Source organism: Silene latifolia, unplaced genomic scaffold (genome assembly GCF_048544455.1).
Source record: "Silene latifolia isolate original U9 population unplaced genomic scaffold, ASM4854445v1 scaffold_20.1, whole genome shotgun sequence".
NCBI lineage: Eukaryota > Viridiplantae > Streptophyta > Magnoliopsida > Caryophyllales > Caryophyllaceae > Silene > Silene latifolia.
Genome location: NW_027413163.1, coordinates 6519636 through 6539557, shown reverse-complemented (window position 1 = coordinate 6539557; position 19922 = coordinate 6519636). Strand labels below are relative to the sequence as shown.

The 19922-nt window shown below is 38.5% G+C and overlaps 2 long non-coding RNA genes and 1 other non-coding gene across 4 annotated transcripts; all 3 read left to right on the top strand.

The window, feature by feature from the left end:
- Nucleotides 1-991: 991 nt before the first annotated feature.
- Nucleotides 992-3734, top strand: LOC141638382 (uncharacterized). Of its 2 annotated transcripts, XR_012542075.1 has the most exons (4): nt 992-1102; nt 1201-1268; nt 2050-2136; nt 3538-3734. It is a non-coding gene; the product is annotated as an uncharacterized LOC141638382 (long non-coding RNA). The 2 variants fall into 2 exon arrangements; XR_012542074.1 differs by lacking the exon at nt 1201-1268.
- A 3724-nt stretch (nt 3735-7458) lies between these two features.
- LOC141638438 (uncharacterized) lies at nt 7459-9565 on the top strand. Its single transcript, XR_012542090.1, has 2 exons — nt 7459-7949; nt 9355-9565. It is a non-coding gene; the product is annotated as an uncharacterized LOC141638438 (long non-coding RNA).
- A 6096-nt stretch (nt 9566-15661) lies between these two features.
- On the top strand, nt 15662-15768 carry LOC141638563 (small nucleolar RNA R71). The gene has a single exon (XR_012542111.1). It is a non-coding gene; the product is annotated as a small nucleolar RNA R71 (small nucleolar RNA).
- The last annotated feature ends 4154 nt before the right edge of the window (nt 15769-19922 follow it).

Sequence of the window (19922 nt, the reverse complement as noted above, 5' to 3'; positions counted from 1 at the left end):
TCTTTCTTGTTCATCTCTATTTTATTTCTCTCTCGTCTCTTTTATTCTCTCCTTTACTCATAGTTTTTAGAAAACAAACAAACAAACCCCCCATTTTGGTTACTTTCGACAGACCTAGTTGACTATAGGATTCCCATCTCCCTGTGGATTCGATACCCGACTGCCTCTGCTACATTCAGTTGAGACCCGTTGGTTCTATCTTTGACAGGGTTGCGACAACCGTGTCATGTAGTAAGCGAAAAGAGACTGGTCGATCCGTGACTGCCTAATGTCCCTGTCGCGCTGGTCCTTTGAGGCAAATGAGATATTGGGAAACCCGTCAACTCCATTGATTTCTGCGCGCGGTATCATCCATGTACCTGACTGCTCCACATTACCATTACCGCTGCTGTAACACCCCGTATTTTATTAAGTTGGATAAAATTCTTTTAATTGCTATTTTGAATTTAATTACATCATTTAACGATTTATATATTTATTTTCTCAGCTAATTAATTAATTTCATTATAATTCGTTACGTTAAATTTAATAATCAATAATAAGTTTATTTAAAGTTAGTTCAAGTTTATTGAAGTTAGTTCGAGTTTGTTCCGCTAAATTAGCAAATATCTTTAAAAGCCGCTAATTTAGTTAAAATCTCTAATAATTCCGATTCGAGCTAATTTCGTATTATTTTAGTTAACTAGCTGAGTTTATTTTATTTTCACTCATTAAATTTATTTATTATTAATTCCGTTTTATTACTGAAACTTTTACTAAAAACCGATTTTATTAACTCGAGGCGGTTTTAAAAACGAGCGAAATTACTTAACGATGAAGAAACGTACGTATAATTAGTAGCTAGCAAGCTAGCTGGTGTCTCATTATTATTATTATTATTATTATTATTATTATTACTACACTACATCCCGTCCTTACCCAGTACCCCCTTCATTTTCCTTCCTTTGGAACGATCTGCAAACATAACAAAAAAAAATCATCAAACAGAACCTTCAAAACTCAATTTCAGTCGACATTCAACCTCAGATCCCGGCCCATTTCTCGATCAAATTCCGTAATTTTTGTACCATTCTCTTCCCCTTTCCTTCCTCCTCCTTTTAAGGTAAGAAAGTCTCCTTTTTGTAGTGGTTTTGTCTTTCGCCGTCTTATAAAAGTGTCATCTTTTAGCTTCTTTATTCCGTTTTCTTGCCCTTTATGAAGGATTCGAAGACCCGGGGTGAGGCTCGTGCCTTGTGGACCATTTATTCGAAGAATAAGGGGCGTTTAAGGTAACACGATTCTACCGATCCTATTATTAATACTATTGTTCGGGGTTATATGAAATATGTGCTAACTATTTTTCGTATTCAAAATTAAGTGGTTCACAGGTCTTGTGATTTGTTTGTAAAATAAGTATTTGGCCTGGTGATTAACTAAGAGGTTTGAGGAAATTGATGTTTGACTTTGGGGATCCATGTTTGCAGGTTGAAGGATTTTATATTAGACACACGATTTATTTTTGTGGTCAGTATTATTATGTTGGCTATTTCTTTATAAAGGACCGTAAGATGGAACGGTTTGATAGAAATATTGGTATGGTAAAACTAGGAGGCAAAAAAATATTGTATTTTAATTGTCGTTTTCTTTGACCTTGACTTGTGGATGAGTAGCTTAGAGTCTTACTCTAAGTGTTGAGCATGGTTCATTATTGAACTTTTGACAATATCGATATTGAAATTGAGATGGAAATCTGGTTACTATGGAGTATTATTTTATAGGACGGAGTAATGAGAGAGATGGGGTAGAGAGTTGAGATTGAATTAATTTTTGGGACGAGAGTGACTTTTATAAGGTTGGCCTAGCTGTGGCCTGGCTGTGGCCTGGCCGTGGCCTAGGCAGTGGCCTGGCCGTGGCCTAGGCAGTGGCCTGGCTAAGTCGCGAGTTTGGGCCGTATCTATAAATTGTTTTGACGCTAGTTTGGTTTATTTAAAATATACTTAAATTAATTTCCGTCTCATATTTTATATAACGATAATTCGTTAATATCGTCCTTTCACATAATTATTTTAGGTGACTCATATGTGGTTGAAGATGAAGAGTAATTTTGGGTTTTAGAAGCTTTCTCAAGTTTATTGCTTGTCTCTTTGCTAGCTTAAGGTAACTATTCCGAGTTACTCGACGAATTAATGTCACATTAGTAGTTGATGTTGTGCTTGTTGTTTGTTGAGTGTTTAAGTAATTGATAATGTGTTACTTTCGTTTCTCACATGATAGAGATTGGAAATAGCATGAGAATGATATTGTGATAAATTTTGTAATTTGGGCCAAAGTAGGCCAAGACTCTGAGCTGGGCCAGATTGACCGAACGAGTTTGGTCAAGCTAGGTTTAAACCAGTCAGCCTCGATTTGACCGATGACCCGTCGCGGGACTCGGGTCGAGGGTTTGTCTTTGAGGTGAGATTGGATGTTTTATGTTATGCCTTGATATTTGTAATTATCATTTCACATGTTGGTTGTTGGATGAATTGGTTGCCTTATACTTGAGTCTTGTTGCCTCTTTGCCATTTTAGCTTGTTCTCATGAATTATGAGATTAACGGTTAGCTGGAATTTGGATTATTATTGATATTGAGGATATTGTTGGATTGTCTGCTGAATAGACATTTATATAGCCTTTCACATGATAGAATGTTAGCATTTATGTTGGTAAGTTGGACTCTTTGCCCTCTTATGGTTAAGTGGGTGTCTTACTTGTCTTGTGTGGTGTGGGCTAAAGTATTCAAGCTGGGACTAGCTGGGACTAGGTCCTAGGTGAGTATTTCGGCCTTCATCATAGATAGGTCTTTATAGTCTCTGACGAGTATATGTTCACCGCTAATAGCCTTTGTGTTCTGACTTGGTGGGTTTATATCCAAGTTGGGGCATGACCTCGTTACTTATTTTGAGAGTAAGTGGTCAGCTTAAGTACTAGCCAACCCTTTGGTGGACTCCTTAGGGTACTCACTTTGTTTTAAAAAAATTGTGGGTCTTGGGTGCGGTGGTGTGTATCCGCATGTCTAGGTCTCTTGTGATTTTAGGCTAGGGTTGTGTTGTGTCTTGGCCATGTTTTGATAGAACCTCTGAGTCAAGATACCGGTTCGATTACCTTCCCTACCTCGTGGTATAGACTCGAGTTACAGAGTGACTATTGACGGTGCTAAGAACTTATGCCTGTCTTTGATATATTGCCCTTTCTTGTATGATGATTCTATGAATCATAGAAGGTGAGATGCAAGCCGGCTATGGTTGATAGAGTTTGGATTCCCGTGTGTTATTTGACTCACATGATAGTGTAGCTTGAGTCGGTCTAGTATTCACATGCTAGGACTATGTGTTGTTATATTGTTGTTCACATGATAAGCACGATTGTCTAGCATCTATATGCTAAGGCATTGTGTGATTCGTATTCATATTCTTATGTTTACATGTTATATTAATTATGACATTTCGTGGCTGGGAGAACTCGGAGTTACTCCCCACTGACTGTGGCTTTCGTATTTGTATAAAATGCGAATGACAGGTAGGTGATGCATATATGGGGTACATGGACGAGCTAGCGAGCAAAGTAACCTTGGGACCTAGACTGGTTTTATTTCATTGTGACCCTTAAACCCTTTTTATGTCACATACATTTTAGGGACATATGTCTCCCTTTCTCATATTTTGTTTGTATAACTTTGTTTCGCGACTTTAGCGATGTTTCATTCATGAGATTTATTTTGGACCTTGCATGTTTGACACCTTCCCTTTTGGATATCTTTATAACAGGTTCAGGTTTTAAAAATTACAGGTTTTTACCCAAATGAACCTATTACAAACATATCCTGTCAGTTTTTCTGTAGAATTTACGTGTTTACTTTTCCGCGATAAGTGAGGGTGTCACAGTTGGTATCAGAGCATATTTGCTCCCGACGCACGTTTGTGCACCCCAATATAAATAACTTGACCTTGAAATAATAAACTTGAGAGATGGGTAAGATGGGTAGACTTAGGACCTTATGTTGTAGTCTCTTTGTGTTTGCTCTTTGTTAGGTACTAACCTGTTTGTTGATTGTCATTTAATAATTGTTGCGTTCTTGGATCAATGACCGTGAGCTTATCTATAGCTAATGGAGTTATTACCCTTATTATAAAAAAAATTTGAACTAAAGGTTTTGAAAATATTTTAATGTTTTTCACTGGTTTTAACGTCAATTAGTGTTAAAGCTTGTTATTGGAGACGTCTGATAATTAGTTTTATCATTTGTTGGTGTAAAAATGTATTTTTATGTCTTTGAATTGGAATATTGATGTTCTTGAGTGATCGCCAAGAGTATCTCCGTTCCATTGAAAGGACACTTATATTTTACGAAGATCAAGATTTAGTGCCTATTCTTTGAGGATTGAAGATTTGTTCAACCTTTGAAGAATGCTTCTACTTCCTTGAAGATGTTTCTCGTTCTTTTTGTATCTCGCCTTATTCTTAATCTCTTGGTGCCTATCCTTCTTCTAAACTCTCTATTCTTCTTCCTAGGAAGTTACATTTGTATCCTCCCAACTTGTCCTTTCACCCTTGCTAATCCTCCCTTAACGCCTTTTAGATAGTTCTCTTTCTTTTGTGGGGTGTTAACCTTGGTTGGATAATTTGGCTTGTGGAGTTGTTTCTGGTTGACCAATAACCCCGGTTTTGAGAAGTTGTGATATTGGAAGGACTTAGGTAGTGTGGTGAGACGTACTTGGGGATTCTTATACCTAACCCCTTGGTAATGTGAGTATAAGTGATAGGTGGAATTATGTGTGTTAAGAGTGAGTTGCCTATGTTACTAAAGTTATAGAACTTGGCTTTGTTGTTTTTGTTTGGGATTTGGTCGTTTTGTCATGAAGGTACAATACCCTAATAGGCGTGACCTTGTTAGAGAGAACCTTAAGTTTTAGGAAGCGTATGGATTAAGCCTTAAAATTTTCTTTCGTACCATCAATCGTTTTCCTCCCTTTCGTTCATACCTTGGTTGGATTTGATTCTTAAGTATAAAGGTTTACTCGTTATTTCCTTGTCTTGAATACCTCCCTAATTCTAATATCTCTTACTGGTTGTTAACTAGTTATCTTTATGATTCGACTCTTTTAGTCTCACACCCTGACATGTTGCTTAAGTTTCTTTGTTGTCTAAATTCCCTTTCTCCTCGATCATAAGCGTTACCGTTCATACCTCCTTTCCTCGCTTCATCTTGCTCCTCCTTTAAGTTTGATATCCGTATCTTGTGAAACTCTATCTTTGACATCCTTGTAATCTTGACTTCAATTTTTACCCTATGAAAGTCATTATAGCTCTCTTGTTGGTTAAGTTTGAGCTCTCTTAACATACTTGGTTTTTATGCTATCTAAGTTACTTTCCTTTTTGTACAACTTCTAAACTTTCAAGCTACCAGTTTCGATTCATTCTTAAAAGTTTATGTCACTTCTGCAAACCTAACCTATTTTTAAAGTTTTGAAAATGAAAATTTGATTTAATTCCATATTCGTTCCTTGAGTATAGACTTCTTTATCATGATTTTAATCACTAAACCCGAGATTTCTTTAAATTTTATCCAATTTCTGTTAACCTTGATCTATTTATGACTTCTTTGTCAAAGTTTAATATTATATTTCCGGAATTTAACTCCCCTTTTAGTTTAAAGGTGAAACCTTTATTTCTATTTTGGCTTTTTGCAAAAGAAAATTTGAGTAGATTACCTCTCTCTTGTTTTGATTTTAACGTTGATCGGATGTTAGAACTAGTTATTGGAAACGTTGATAACTTGTTCTACGCTTGTCGGCGAATAGTTTTTGTTTTAAATTTGTCTCTGACTTGGAAAGTTAGCGTTCTTGTGTGCACGACAAGAGCATTTCCGTTCCATGAATGAGACTTATATTTTTGAAAACTCTTCATTAATGTTTTTGAAGGTATTTTGGTTTTTGACTTATTCAAATGATTTACTTTTTGACCTTATCTTTGATTTGGAATGAGATATTCTTGAATACGTAACGAGGACACTTCCGTTCCTCTGATGAGAGTCTGGTTCTGTCGGAAAATTTTATTTGAAACTTTTGAAAGAATTTTGATTCTTACGATAAATAACCTTTAAAATGTTTTGGTTACCGATTCCAATTTCAGTTTTATTTTCATAACCTTCCATTTATACTTTCAAGTTTCGAGGACGAAACTTTTTAAAAGATGGGGTGATTGTAACACCCCGTATTTTATTAAGTTGGATAAAATTCTTTTAATTGCTATTTTGAATTTAATTACATCATTTAACGATTTATATATTTATTTTCTCAGCTAATTAATTAATTTCATTATAATTCGTTACGTTAAATTTAATAATCAATAATAAGTTTATTTAAAGTTAGTTCAAGTTTATTGAAGTTAGTTCGAGTTTGTTCCGCTAAATTAGCAAATATCTTTAAAAGCCGCTAATTTAGTTAAAATCTCTAATAATTCCGATTCGAGCTAATTTCGTATTATTTTAGTTAACTAGCTGAGTTTATTTTATTTTCACTCATTAAATTTATTTATTATTAATTCCGTTTTATTACTGAAACTTTTACTAAAAACCGATTTTATTAACTCGAGGCGGTTTTAAAAACGAGCGAAATTACTTAACGATGAAGAAACGTACGTATAATTAGTAGCTAGCAAGCTAGCTGGTGTCTCATTATTATTATTACTACACTACATCCCGTCCTTACCCAGTACCCCCTTCATTTTCCTTCCTTTGGAACGATCTGCAAACATAACAAAAAAAAATCATCAAACAGAACCTTCAAAACTCAATTTCAGTCGACATTCAACCTCAGATCCCGGCCCATTTCTCGATCAAATTCCGTAATTTTTGTACCATTCTCTTCCCCTTTCTTTCCTCCTCCTTTTAAGGTAAGAAAGTCTCCTTTTTGTAGTGGTTTCGTCTTTCGCCGTCTTATAAAAGTGTCGTCTTTTAGCTTCTTTATTCCGTTTTCTTGCCCTTTTATGAAGGATTCGAAGACCCGGGGTGAGGCTCGTGCCTTGTGGACCATTTATTCGAAGAATAAGGGGCGTTTAAGGTAACACGATTCTACCGATCCTATTATTAATACTATTGTTCGGGGTTATATGAAATATGTGCTAACTATTTTTCGTATTCAAAATTAAGTGGTTCACGGGAGTCTTGTGATTTGTTTGTAAAATAAGTATTTGGCCTGGTGATTAACTAAGAGGTTTGAGGAAATTGATGTTTGACTTTGGGGATCCATGTTTGCAGGTTGAAGGATTTTATATTAGACACACGATTTATTTTTGTGGTCAGTATTATTATGTTGGCTATTTCTTTATAAAGGACCGTAAGATGGAACGGTTTGATAGAAATATTGGTATGGTAAAACTAGGAGGCAAAAAAATATTGTATTTTAATTGTCGTTTTCTTTGACCTTGACTTGTGGATGAGTAGCTTAGAGTCTTACTCTAAGTGTTGAGCATGGTTCATTATTGAACTTTTGACAATATCGATATTGAAATTGAGATGGAAATCTGGTTACTATGGAGTATTATTTTATAGGACGGAGTAATGAGAGAGATGGGGTAGAGAGTTGAGATTGAATTAATTTTTGGGACGAGAGTGACTTTTATAAGGTTGGCCTAGCTGTGGCCTGGCTGTGGCCTGGCCGTGGCCTAGGCAGTGGCCTGGCCGTGGCCTAGGCAGTGGCCTGGCTAAGTCGCGAGTTTGGGCCGTATCTATAAATTGTTTTGACGCTAGTTTGGTTTATTTAAAATATACTTAAATTAATTTCCGTCTCATATTTTATATAACGATAATTCGTTAATATCGTCCTTTCACATAATTATTTTAGGTGACTCATATGTGGTTGAAGATGAAGAGTAATTTTGGGTTTTAGAAGCTTTCTCAAGTTTATTGCTTGTCTCTTTGCTAGCTTAAGGTAACTATTCCGAGTTACTCGACGAATTAATGTCACATTAGTAGTTGATGTTGTGCTTGTTGTTTGTTGAGTGTTTAAGTAATTGATAATGTGTTACTTTCGTTTCTCACATGATAGAGATTGGAAATAGCATGAGAATGATATTGTGATAAATTTTGTAATTTGGGCCAAAGTAGGCCAAGACTCTGAGCTGGGCCAGATTGACCGAACGAGTTTGGTCAAGCTAGGTTTAAACCAGTCAGCCTCGATTTGACCGATGACCCGTCGCGGGACTCGGGTCGAGGGTTTGTCTTTGAGGTGAGATTGGATGTTTTATGTTATGCCTTGATATTTGTAATTATCATTTCACATGTTGGTTGTTGGATGAATTGGTTGCCTTATACTTGAGTCTTGTTGCCTCTTTGCCATTTTAGCTTGTTCTCATGAATTATGAGATTAACGGTTAGCTGGAATTTGGATTATTATTGATATTGAGGATATTGTTGGATTGTCTGCTGAATAGACATTTATATAGCCTTTCACATGATAGAATGTTAGCATTTATGTTGGTAAGTTGGACTCTTTGCCCTCTTATGGTTAAGTGGGTGTCTTACTTGTCTTGTGTGGTGTGGGCTAAAGTATTCAAGCTGGGACTAGCTGGGACTAGGTCCTAGGTGAGTATTTCGGCCTTCATCATAGATAGGTCTTTATAGTCTCTGACGAGTATATGTTCACTGCTTAATAGCCTTTGTGTTCCTGACTTGGTGGGTTTATATCCAAGTTGGGGCATGACCTCGTTACTTATTTTGAGAGTAAGTGGTCAGCTTAAGTACTAGCCAACCCTTTGGTGGACTCCTTAGGGTACTCACTTTGTTTTAAAAAATTGTGGGTCTTGGGTGCGGTGGTGTGTATCCGCATGTCTAGGTCTGCGCAGATTTTAGGCTAGGGTTGTGTTGTGTCTTGGCCATGTTTTGATAGAACCTCTGAGTCAAGATACCGGTTCGATTACCTTCCCTACCTCGTGGTATAGACTCGAGGATTCTGAGTGACTATTGACGGTGCTAAGAACTTATGCCTGTCTTTGATATATTGCCCTTTCTTGTATGATGATTCTATGAATCATAGAAGGTGAGATGCAAGCCGGCTATGGTTGATAGAGTTTGGATTCCCGTGTGTTATTTGACTCACATGATAGTGTAGCTTGAGTCGGTCTAGTATTCACATGCTAGGACTATGTGTTGTTATATTGTTGTTCACATGATAAGCACGATTGTCTAGCATCTATATGCTAAGGCATTGTGTGATTCGTATTCATATTCTTATGTTTACATGTTATATTAATTATGACATTTCGTGGCTGGGAGAACTCGGAGTTACTCCCCCTTTTTATTGTGGCTTTCGTATTTGTATAAAATGCGAATGACAGGTAGGTGATGCATATATGGGGTACATGGACGAGCTAGCGAGCAAAGTAACCTTGGGACCTAGACTGGTTTTATTTCATTGTGACCCTTAAACCCTTTTTATGTCACATACATTTTAGGGACATATGTCTCCCTTTCTCATATTTGGTTTGTATAACTTTGTTTCGCGACTTTAGCGATGTTTCATTCATGAGATTTATTTTGGACCTTGCATGTTTGACACCTTCCCTTTTGGATATCTTTATAACAGGTTCAGGTTTTAAAAATTACAGGTTTTTAGCCAAATGAACCTATTACAAACATATCCTGTCAGTTTTTCTGTAGAATTTACGTGTTTACTTTTCCGCGATAAGTGAGGGTGTCACAGCTGCTATTGTTACTTTGTTGACCTGAAGCTTCACGGCTGCCTGCGACGGACGTGTGACCACCACGACCCGAGTTTCCGCCCGTTCGAACCGCATGAACCCCGACAGTACTGCTGTCACGCGCGGCCTGACCACCGCGGCTGGTATCGATACTCACTTTGTGCCTTTTTCCTCGGTTGTCCATCACCAACAAGTAAATCACAAACACGAAAATCAGCTGAAATTTCAAAATCCGTCAAAACCCTAACCCTAAATCGAAAATTCAGTTCGAATTTGGGGAAATTGGGTGATCCAAATTTGATTAAAATAGGATTAAAGACCGGTACAGTTGAATTTCAGCAGACAATCTCAAATAAATTTCTGATTTTCCAAAACCCCTAACCCTAATTCGGAAATTGCAATCGAATTGGGGAAATCCGGGTGAATTTTGTTTGGCATATTTGAAATTGGAAACGATTATGGTGAGGGATTATGAATTATTAGAAAAATATTGACATTGAATTAAAGGATTGTTTTTTTTTTTGTGTTTGAATCATGGAGGAGGAAAGGCTGGTATAGTGTTGATGTTATAGTCGTCCTATGTGAAAATAACCAAGGTATTAGTTATTGAAGCAAACTCCTCTGTCGATCGACTTAAACGCCTCTGTCGATCGACCTGGTATGCTCTGTCGATCGAAATTGAATTCCTCTGTCGATCGACCTAGGATGCTCCGTCGATCGACAACACCCAAAACGCTGGCAATTTGAAACAACCTGTGACAAAACTTGTAAAAGCATAAGTCCCTCAGTCTCCCTCACTAAAATTAAGAAAAGCGAAAAATAAAATAAACAAGTTCCAAAAATTAATATGCAAATACGTGAAAAATAAAAAACTAAACTCACTAATTAAATCAATTTAACTAGCGCTCAACTAATAGTTAATAAATTTAAATCACGCAAATTACAAACTTTTACAAATCCGGGTTGCCTCCCGGTCAGCGCTGGTTTATATGGTCCCGCTCGACCTTTGTTACCTCAATTAGCAGAATCGGTAACGGGTTCGAGGTGCAACACCTCAACCACTCTAATAAAATCCTCTTGGCCATAATAATGCTTCAGCTGGTGACCATTTACCTTAAATTTTTCCCCTGCGGAGTTCTCTAGCTCAACTGACCCAAACTTCGAAACATATGTTACCGTATAGGGGCCAGACCACCTGGACTTCAGCTTACCAGGAAAAAGGCGTAGTCGGGAATTAAACAGCAACACTTTCTCCCCAACTTTGAACTCACGCGGTATGATCCTCTGGTCATGCCATCTTTTTATCTTTTCTTTGTAAATTCTGGCACTGTCATAGGCATTCAGCCTAAATTCCTCAAGCTCATCTAGCTGCAATAAACGTTTCTCACCACACAATTTATTATCAAAATTCAGCTCACGAATTTCCCAGCAAGCTTTATACTCTAACTCTACAGGCAAATGACAAGACTTACCATAGACTAACCGATACGGCGAAGCGCCAATTGGCGTCTTAAAAGCAGTTCTATAAGCCCATAAAGTGTCATCCAATTTAAGACTCTAATCTTTTCGTGATTTAGACACAACTTTTGCTAATATCTCTTTAAGTTCCCGATTGGAAACCTCTACCTGACCACTAGTTTAAGGGTGATACCCCAAACCTCGACGGTGTGATACACCATACTTAGACAAAAGTGCAGAAAGTTGTTTTTCTTTAAAATGCATGCCTCCATCACCGATGACAACCCGAGGGACACCAAAGCGAGGGAATATAACCTTCTTGAAAAGTTGGATGAAAGTTTTTGCATCATAATGGACCGAAGCAACGGCCTCCACCTACTTGGACACGTAGTCTACAGCTACTAGAATGTACCTATTACCTTTGCTTGACGGGAACGGGCCTTGATAATCAATGCCCCAGACATCGAAAATCTCAACCTCCAGTATGCCAACTTGAGGCATCTCATGCCTCCTAGATAAGTTTCCCGTCCTCTGACACGCATCACAAGCTGAAACAAAAACCTTAGCATCTTTAAACATATATGGCCAATAAAAACCTGACTGAAGTACCTCAGCCACGGTCCTGGATGGACCGTGGTGACCGCCATAGGAGGAAGAATGGCAAGCTTCCAGGATAGCTTTGGTCTCCCACTGCGGTATACATCGTCTAAAAAGACCGTCAGCTTACTCCTTAAATAAATAAGGATCATCCCAAAAGTACTGCCTCACATCATGAAGAAACCGCTTCCTCTACTAATAAGACAAGTCAGGAGGTAAAATATCACCTACAATAAAATTAGCATAATCAGCATACCATGGATTTTCAGCGTTAGTAATAGCCATCAAACTATCATCAGGAAAGGAGTCGTTAATAGGGAGAATATCTCCCTCATTTTGCAGCTCTAGTCGAGATAAATGGTCAGCAACAAGGTTTTCAGAGCCCTTCTTGTCTCGAATCTCCAAGTCAAACTCCTGAATTAGGAGTATCCATCTCAATAGTCGCGGCTTGGCGTCCTTCTTAACAAGAAGCTGCCTCAAAGCGGTATGATCGGTAAAAACAATCACCTTGGACCCGAGCAAATAGGACCTAAACTTCTCTAGTGCATATACTACAGCCAGCATCTCCTTTTCAGTGGTAGCATAATTAACCTGAGTCTCATCCAATGTTCGGCTAGCATAGTAAATAACACTCAAAGCCTTGTCTTTCCTTTGGCCTAACACCGCGCCAACTGCATAATCGCTGGCATCACACATTATCTCGAATGGCAGCTCCCAATCTGGAGCTTAAATAATCGGTGATGTGATCAAGGCCCGCTTTAACCTGTTAAAAGCAGAAAGACACTCATCAGAAAATTCAAAAGGAACATCTTTAATTAGCAATCGTGTAAGTGGTTTAGCAATTTTATAAAAGTCCTTGATGAACCGGCGATAAAAGCCAGCGTGACCAAGGAAACTCCTAACTCCTTTGACGTTAACAGGAGGTGGTAATTGCTCAATCACTTGCACTTCTGCTCTGTCAACCTGTATACCGTTATCAGAAACTAAGTGACCAAGGACAACTCCCTCGTTGACCATAAAATGACACTTTTCCCAGTTCAACACCAGATTAACCTCAATACATCTCTGCAAAATCTTATCAAGGTTAGACAAACAAGAAGAAAAATCAGACCCATAGACACTGAAATCGTCCATAAAAACCTCCATAATAGACTCTATATACTCGGAAAATATCCCCACCATGCACCTTTGAAAGGTATCTGGGGCATTACACAAACAAAATGGCATCCTGCGATATGCATAAACACCATAGGAACAAGTAAAAGTCATTTTTTCCTGATCATCCGGATGGATAGGGATCTGAAAGAACCCTGAGTATCCATCTAGATAACAGAAAAATTTATGGGAAGCTAATCTCTCTAACATCTGGTCAATAAAGGGAAAGGGGAAATGATCTTTCTTAGTTGCGGTATTCAATTGTCTATAATCTATGCACATCCGCCAACCAGTCACAGTTCTAGTCGGTATTAATTCATTCTTATCATTTTTCACCACTGTACTCCCTCCTTTCTTCGGAACTACATGAACTGGGCTCACCCACTTAGAGTCAGAGATAGAATAAATTATACCTGCATCAAGAAGTTTCATTACCTCTTTCCTTACCACATCCTGCATGTTTTGATTCAACCTGCGTTAACCCTATGCACAAGGCTTATGACCCTCCTCCAGGTTGATCCGATGCATACAGAAGTCTGGACTAATACCTGTCAAGTCATCTAAACTGTATCCCATAGCCTTCTTATTCTTTCTCAGAACACCCAACAAATCGGCCAGTTGGCTATCATCAAGCTTGGAACTAACAATAACTGGATACTGTTCATGGTGATCGAGAAAATCATACTTAAGGTGGGAGGGGAGAGGTTTGAGCTCCGGTTTCTTTACCTCAACAGCATAAGAGGTTTTCATTATCGCATTTACCGTCTCACCTTTCTCAATAGTGAACTCCCTACCTTTCAAAGCAGCATTCATCGTCGCGTAATCGACCTGTACATCCTCTGCAAAATCATCAAGAACGATCAAAGCCTCTAGCGGGTCCCCAATCTGGGAAACCGACCAAAAATCAAACATAGACTCATCAATAACATCGATAGCATAACAAGTATCCTCTATCATAGGCTTAGCCAATGTTCTAGCCAGGGTAAAGGTTACTGTATCATCTCCCACCTCGAGGGTCAGGCGTCCCCGCTTGACATCAATGATAGCCCATGCGGTGTGTAAAAATGGCCTACCCAAAATAATAGGAATCTGGGTGTCCTCAGCCATGTATAAAACAAGAAAATCAACAGGTATAAATAATTTACCTATCCTAACAGGGACATCCTCTAAAACACTTAGGGGTCGCTTTAATGATCTATCGGCCATTTGAAGAGTCACACTAGTGACTTTGAGGTTACCCATATTCAATTTCTCGCAAATTGAATAGGGCATGACACTGACACTCGCGCCTAAATCACATAAAGCCTTATCAATCACATGTGTGCCAATGGTACAAGGAATTGAGAAACTACCCGGGTCTTTCAGTTTAGGTAGAGATTTGTTTTGTAGGAGTGCACTACACTCCTCGGTGAAAGCAATTGTCTCCATTTCATTAAAATTTCTCTTACGTGTTAGAATATCTTTCATAAACTTAGCGTAAGAGGGTACCTGGGTGATCAGCTCGGTAAATGGAACAGTTACCTAAAGATTTTTAACGACCTCCATGAACTTACCAAACTGTTGCTCTATCTTTGTATTCCGTAGTCGGTTAGGAAACGGAACCTTAACAGCTATTTGAGTCTCAGCAACTTTCTCCTTCCCTTTATTTATATTAGTCGACTTAACAACTTCTCCAGTCAACTTATCAACAGTAGAAACCGACTTATCAGCAACACTGGTTGACTTCCGAACAAACCCTGTCGGTTCATCACAGACCCCCGTCGATCGACATGGTATGCCCGTCGATCGACATGATTTATCTGACGATCGACCATCCTTGCTCGAATCAGCCGTCACTTGGTCGCCTATCTCAGCTTCAGCGTTAACATCTATTTCTTCAATAATGAAATCGTCACTTTCTTTAGGCATAGGTGGTCCATCATAAGTGAGACCGCTTCGAAGATTAATCGCATTTGCCGTGTCATGTGGCTTCTCAGGCTGAGATGGCAATGTACCTGGTTGTCTACTTGAAGTGGAAAGTTGGGCAATTTGATTGTCCAACATCTTGTTATGCGCCATTAACTGAGTGATAAGTGCCTCTTGCTTTTGTGAGGCTGCCATCTGTTGTTGAAGCATGGCCTTTATGTCAGATAGGTCATTGTTTTGATGTTGTTGACCTCCTTGATTGTTCCTCTGATAACCACCTTGTGGTTGATTTCCCCGATTCTGAGGAATAGTATATGTCTGATTCGGACCTTGTGGCGGTGGTGGAGTTGGGTTAAGAACATTCTGACTTCGATAAGAGAAATTAGGATGCTCCCTAGTCCTCTCATTGTAAAAATTGGAGTATGGTGTACCTTGTTTGAAGGACTGGAAGGCGTGAACCTGCTCCAAGGGACTCATGCACTCGACTGGACCATATCCTGCAAAACCACATCGCTCACAAGGTGTTTCCTGCTGGGTCATGGCATGAACTGTCTGCTGATTTCCCAAAGACTGGGTAGTCTTTAGCTCTGCAATTTGTGCAGTCAATGCCTCTAACTGAGCTGCAACGGCACCATATGAACTTCCCTCTCTTGTATTACCTCTGGGGTTACCATACTCAGCAGTGTGAGTAGCTATCTCATCAATCAATTTCCAAGCATTGGCATCAGTAGTGTTGTTTTGAAACCTCCCATTTGCAGAAGAATCAAGCAAAGCTCTATGATCATCATACAGCCCATTATAAAACTGATTGCTTAGAAACCAGATCGGGAAACCATGATGGGGAACTGAGCGGACTAGTCTCTTGAAGCGAACCCATGCCTCATTGAGGTCTTCAGTGGGGCCCTGTCTAAAACTCGTGATTTGGCTTCTAAGAGCGTTTGTCTTCTGTGGTGGAAAATACCTCTTGTATAATGCAAGAGCGAGTGTATTCTAGTCAGTAATAGCATTTGCTTCCATGTCCAAATCACGCAACCACTCTGCAGCACCATATCGCAGAGAAAAAGGGAATAAAACTTATTTTAGTTAGTCTTGTGTTACCACGGCAGCCAAAGGGATTGAGCAACAGTATGTCACAAACTTCTCCATATGTTTGGCATGATCCTCAATAGCTTCTTATCCAAACAGATTTCGTTCTACCAGGTTAATATAGGACGGACGGATCTCAAAGGTGCCATCATCGGTGGTCGGCAACTTGAATCCCTTAGGTATGGATGCAAGGGTGGGCTCTGAATGACTTGCTAATGTAACCATGATCGTACTAGGGGCAGAAGTAGATGTATCTTCTTCTAAAGATTGATTTTTTTGCAACGAAAGCGGCGTAGGCAGCGTCAAGCGTACTCAAGTCTTCGGCTTGATGAATTTCTCTCCAAAAGTTTCGTCTAGCTCGGAAAGTCTTTCTGGTTCAGAGTCGAATGGTACGAGCTCGGACCTGTGAGACCTGGGCATAAACAAACACTAAAGAAAAGAATAAGAACGGTCTCATGGAACTAATGTCCCCTGAGACAAGACAAACTAAATAAGCAAACAGAGAAATGTTGCCTCCCCGACAACGGCGTCAAAATTTGATGAGGCTGTCGCAACCTATCAAAAATAACCAACTGGTCTCTAACTAATATAGCTATGGAAGTCGGGATCGTATCCACAAGGAGACTAAAATGTGCTCTACTTGCTAACTAAGTTTGTCTAGGTAACAAATTCAGGGTTGTTTGATTTTGTTTGCTAAACTACAAATAGTGAAGAGAAAAGAAATAAAGGAATAGAGAATGAGTATAAAAAATATGGGGAGAAGAACTAGGATTGTTGGTTCACCAATGAATGTCGAACGGTATTATTTAGGTCACAGATCGGTCGCAAATATCAGTCTAAGGGGTAGTGAAAAGGTCCTCTCGGATCACTAATCGCCCTAGAATGCTTCTAACGAGCTCTCGCAACTTATTAGGGCACTCTAATGTTTGTAGCAGATCTAACCCTCACCAAGCTCTCGATCTTTGGTCGGGGTTTACCGGATCAAATAATCAATCATGCGCATTAACTGACTAATCGCGATTTAATGCTACAATTAACAACAAAGGCATAAAGTAATTGACCAATCTAAAACCTAATAAACAACCGTCATAAATTCATTGGCTCCCCTAAATCCTAGCGGAGAAATTAGCTAGACATGTTCATAATAATGAAAACGATAGTAATAATTAAAAGGGATGAATTCATGATAAAACGATGATAGAAGAAATTAAACATAAACTAATAATGATAATAAAGATGGAACAGAAAATAAGCAATAAGAATAATAGAGATGAAAGAACAAAGATTAATTAAATTACCAATAATCCGGAAGAGTAATGAAGAGAGAATGCAAAGTTTTGATCTAAAAGTCGTAAAAGAGTTCTATGTAATTGAGATTTTTTGGCAGTTAAAGGCAGAATAAAAGGATAACCTAATAAATTGTTTTTCTAGTGTTTTTATAGTAACTCCAAAAAGATAAAACAAATTTGTAACTAAAGCCCAAACACGAGCTAAATCTCGGCCAATTAAGCATCTGTCGATCGAAGTCCCTGTCGATCGACACACTTGGACCCTGTCGATCGACACAAACACTAAGTCAATCGACAGCCATAAATAGCTCCAAAAATAAATCCTCATGTGACGACGGCATGAATGTCGATGGACATTTTCCTTTGTCGATCGACACACCTTCCTCCAGATTGATCCGTCTACAGCTCTCAACACAAGGTCGAACACGGACTCATATCCTTCCTTAATTAATGGGTTTTGGCTCATAATCACACATTCGGACCTAAAACCTGCACAAGTCACACAACTTACCCAGTAGCGAGAAATGGGAGGAAATAATAGTGTATGGTCGTAATAAACCATGAAAATGCGTGCTAAATGAAGGGAAATATCATATGTAAAAAGCACGCATCAGTAGAGCCTTAGGTCTCCATACCTGCTTCTTCTATTTAGTGGGAACAGTGGTGCCTGGTTGAGCTTTTTTAGCTTTCCTATATTCCCCAGCATAGTGTCCAATGCCTTTACACACAGAACACACTACTGGTTTCCATTCAAACTCCACCTCAACTACCACCAGGTTACCATTTTCATCCAAGAACTTCACATTTTCAGGGAGAGGGTTACCTATTGTTATCTCAATCAACACTCTTGCATACCCAATCCTAGTCTTGTCCTCAGTAGCTAAATCACTTTTGATAAAAGTACCCAACAAACCATAGATTTTTGAGATACCTTTACCCCAAAATTTCAAAGGTAAACGATGCAATTTAACCCAAACAGGAACAGATTTCACTTCATGTTTAACAAGTTCAGTATCACTAGTCCAAGGATTAACTATGAGCGGCTTCTTGTCAAATAAAATGTGACCCTGTTTCAACACAGCCTCTCTAGCAGCCTTGGTTTTGAAATGAACCATAAAGACACCATTAGGAAGAAAGGAGAGCTTGTCTACCTGATGGTTTTCCCAAAGACGCCTTATGAAACTTTCAGTGATTTCCCATGGTGGATTGGATTCTAAGATGAAGCAATAGACAGAGTTTTACCAGTAATTTAACTCTACCTGTACTTCCTCAGCAGTGAATTGAAGCAAGCCAACCGGTTCCTCTGGAATCGTCGGAAGATGAACACTTGTAGGACCATGTACAACCTCTTCTTCCATTTCTTCATCTTCTGTTGTTACATCCTCCACAAGAACATCCAGATTAAGTGCAGGAACTCCAACCACTTCATGAATACTCTTCTCTTTGTGCGTATCGGTGCTCGAAGGTCCTGTCACAGATCTTGTTAAGGCAGGGAATTCCTCCAAATTGTTATGAGAAAGCAGACTAAATTTATTGGTATTAATTTGAGAATTTTTTTCCGGTGATTTTCCATTAATCGAAGACGATTTGGCGGCCGTCATGATTAGGGTTCTCTTTTTTTTGTGTGTTTTCCTGAATTCTATGCTCTTTCTCTTTCTATATCTAGCTCTCTCATTTTTCTATATTTACATTAGTTTACATTTCATTTAAGCTGCGGAACCTCAATCAATTGTGACACTTGCATGAACTAAAAATAGATAGACTTAGAACCCAAAACTCATCGTCTCATGGATCGACTTCGACTTACCACTTTTTAGTTATTTGTTGGATTTATAAATTTGTTTGATTGAGTGAACAACGACTCGCTCTACATCAGTTTCTCAACCAATATGCTTCATCTTGACCTGCCAACTCAAGAGCAATAAACTCAGACTCCATGGTGGAGCATGCTATACAAGTCTGTTTTGCATACTTCCACAATGTAGCACCTTCGCCTAAGGTGAACACATAACCACTAGTGGAACAGATTTCATAATTACCTAAAATCGAGTTTGCATCACAATATCCTTCTAACACAGTAGGAATTTTACCATAATGCAAAGACAAATCAATTGTTCATTTCAACTATCTAAGTAAACGAAGAAGTGCATTCCAATGTTCAACACTAGGGTTATGTGTATACCGACTCAGTCTACTAACAACATAGGCAATGTTTGGTCGAGTACGGTTCATGAGCATCATCACACTTCCTATAATTTTAGCATACTCTTCTCCGGAGACACTATCACCCAAGTTTTTACACAAAGATACGCTAACATTATAAGGAGTTCTAGCAGGTATAACATCAAAACTGTCAAATTTCTTCAACACTTTTTCGACATAATAAGATTGACTTAAGGATATTCCATTTGAGTTTTTAATAACTCTAACTCCAAGAATAACATCAGCTTCCTCTAAGTCTTTCAACTCAAATCATGATGATAAAAATTGTTTGGTTATTTACAACAAATAAATTACTACCAAGAATGAGCATATCATCAACAAATAAGCATATAATCACACAATATGATCCAAACAGTTTAGTATACACATGAATCATACTTGTTGGTAATATAGCCATCATCAATTAAAGTGTTGTGAAATTTCCCATACCACTGTTTAGGTGCTTGTTTAAGAGCCTATAATGATTTTCTCAGTTTACACACTTTACTCACT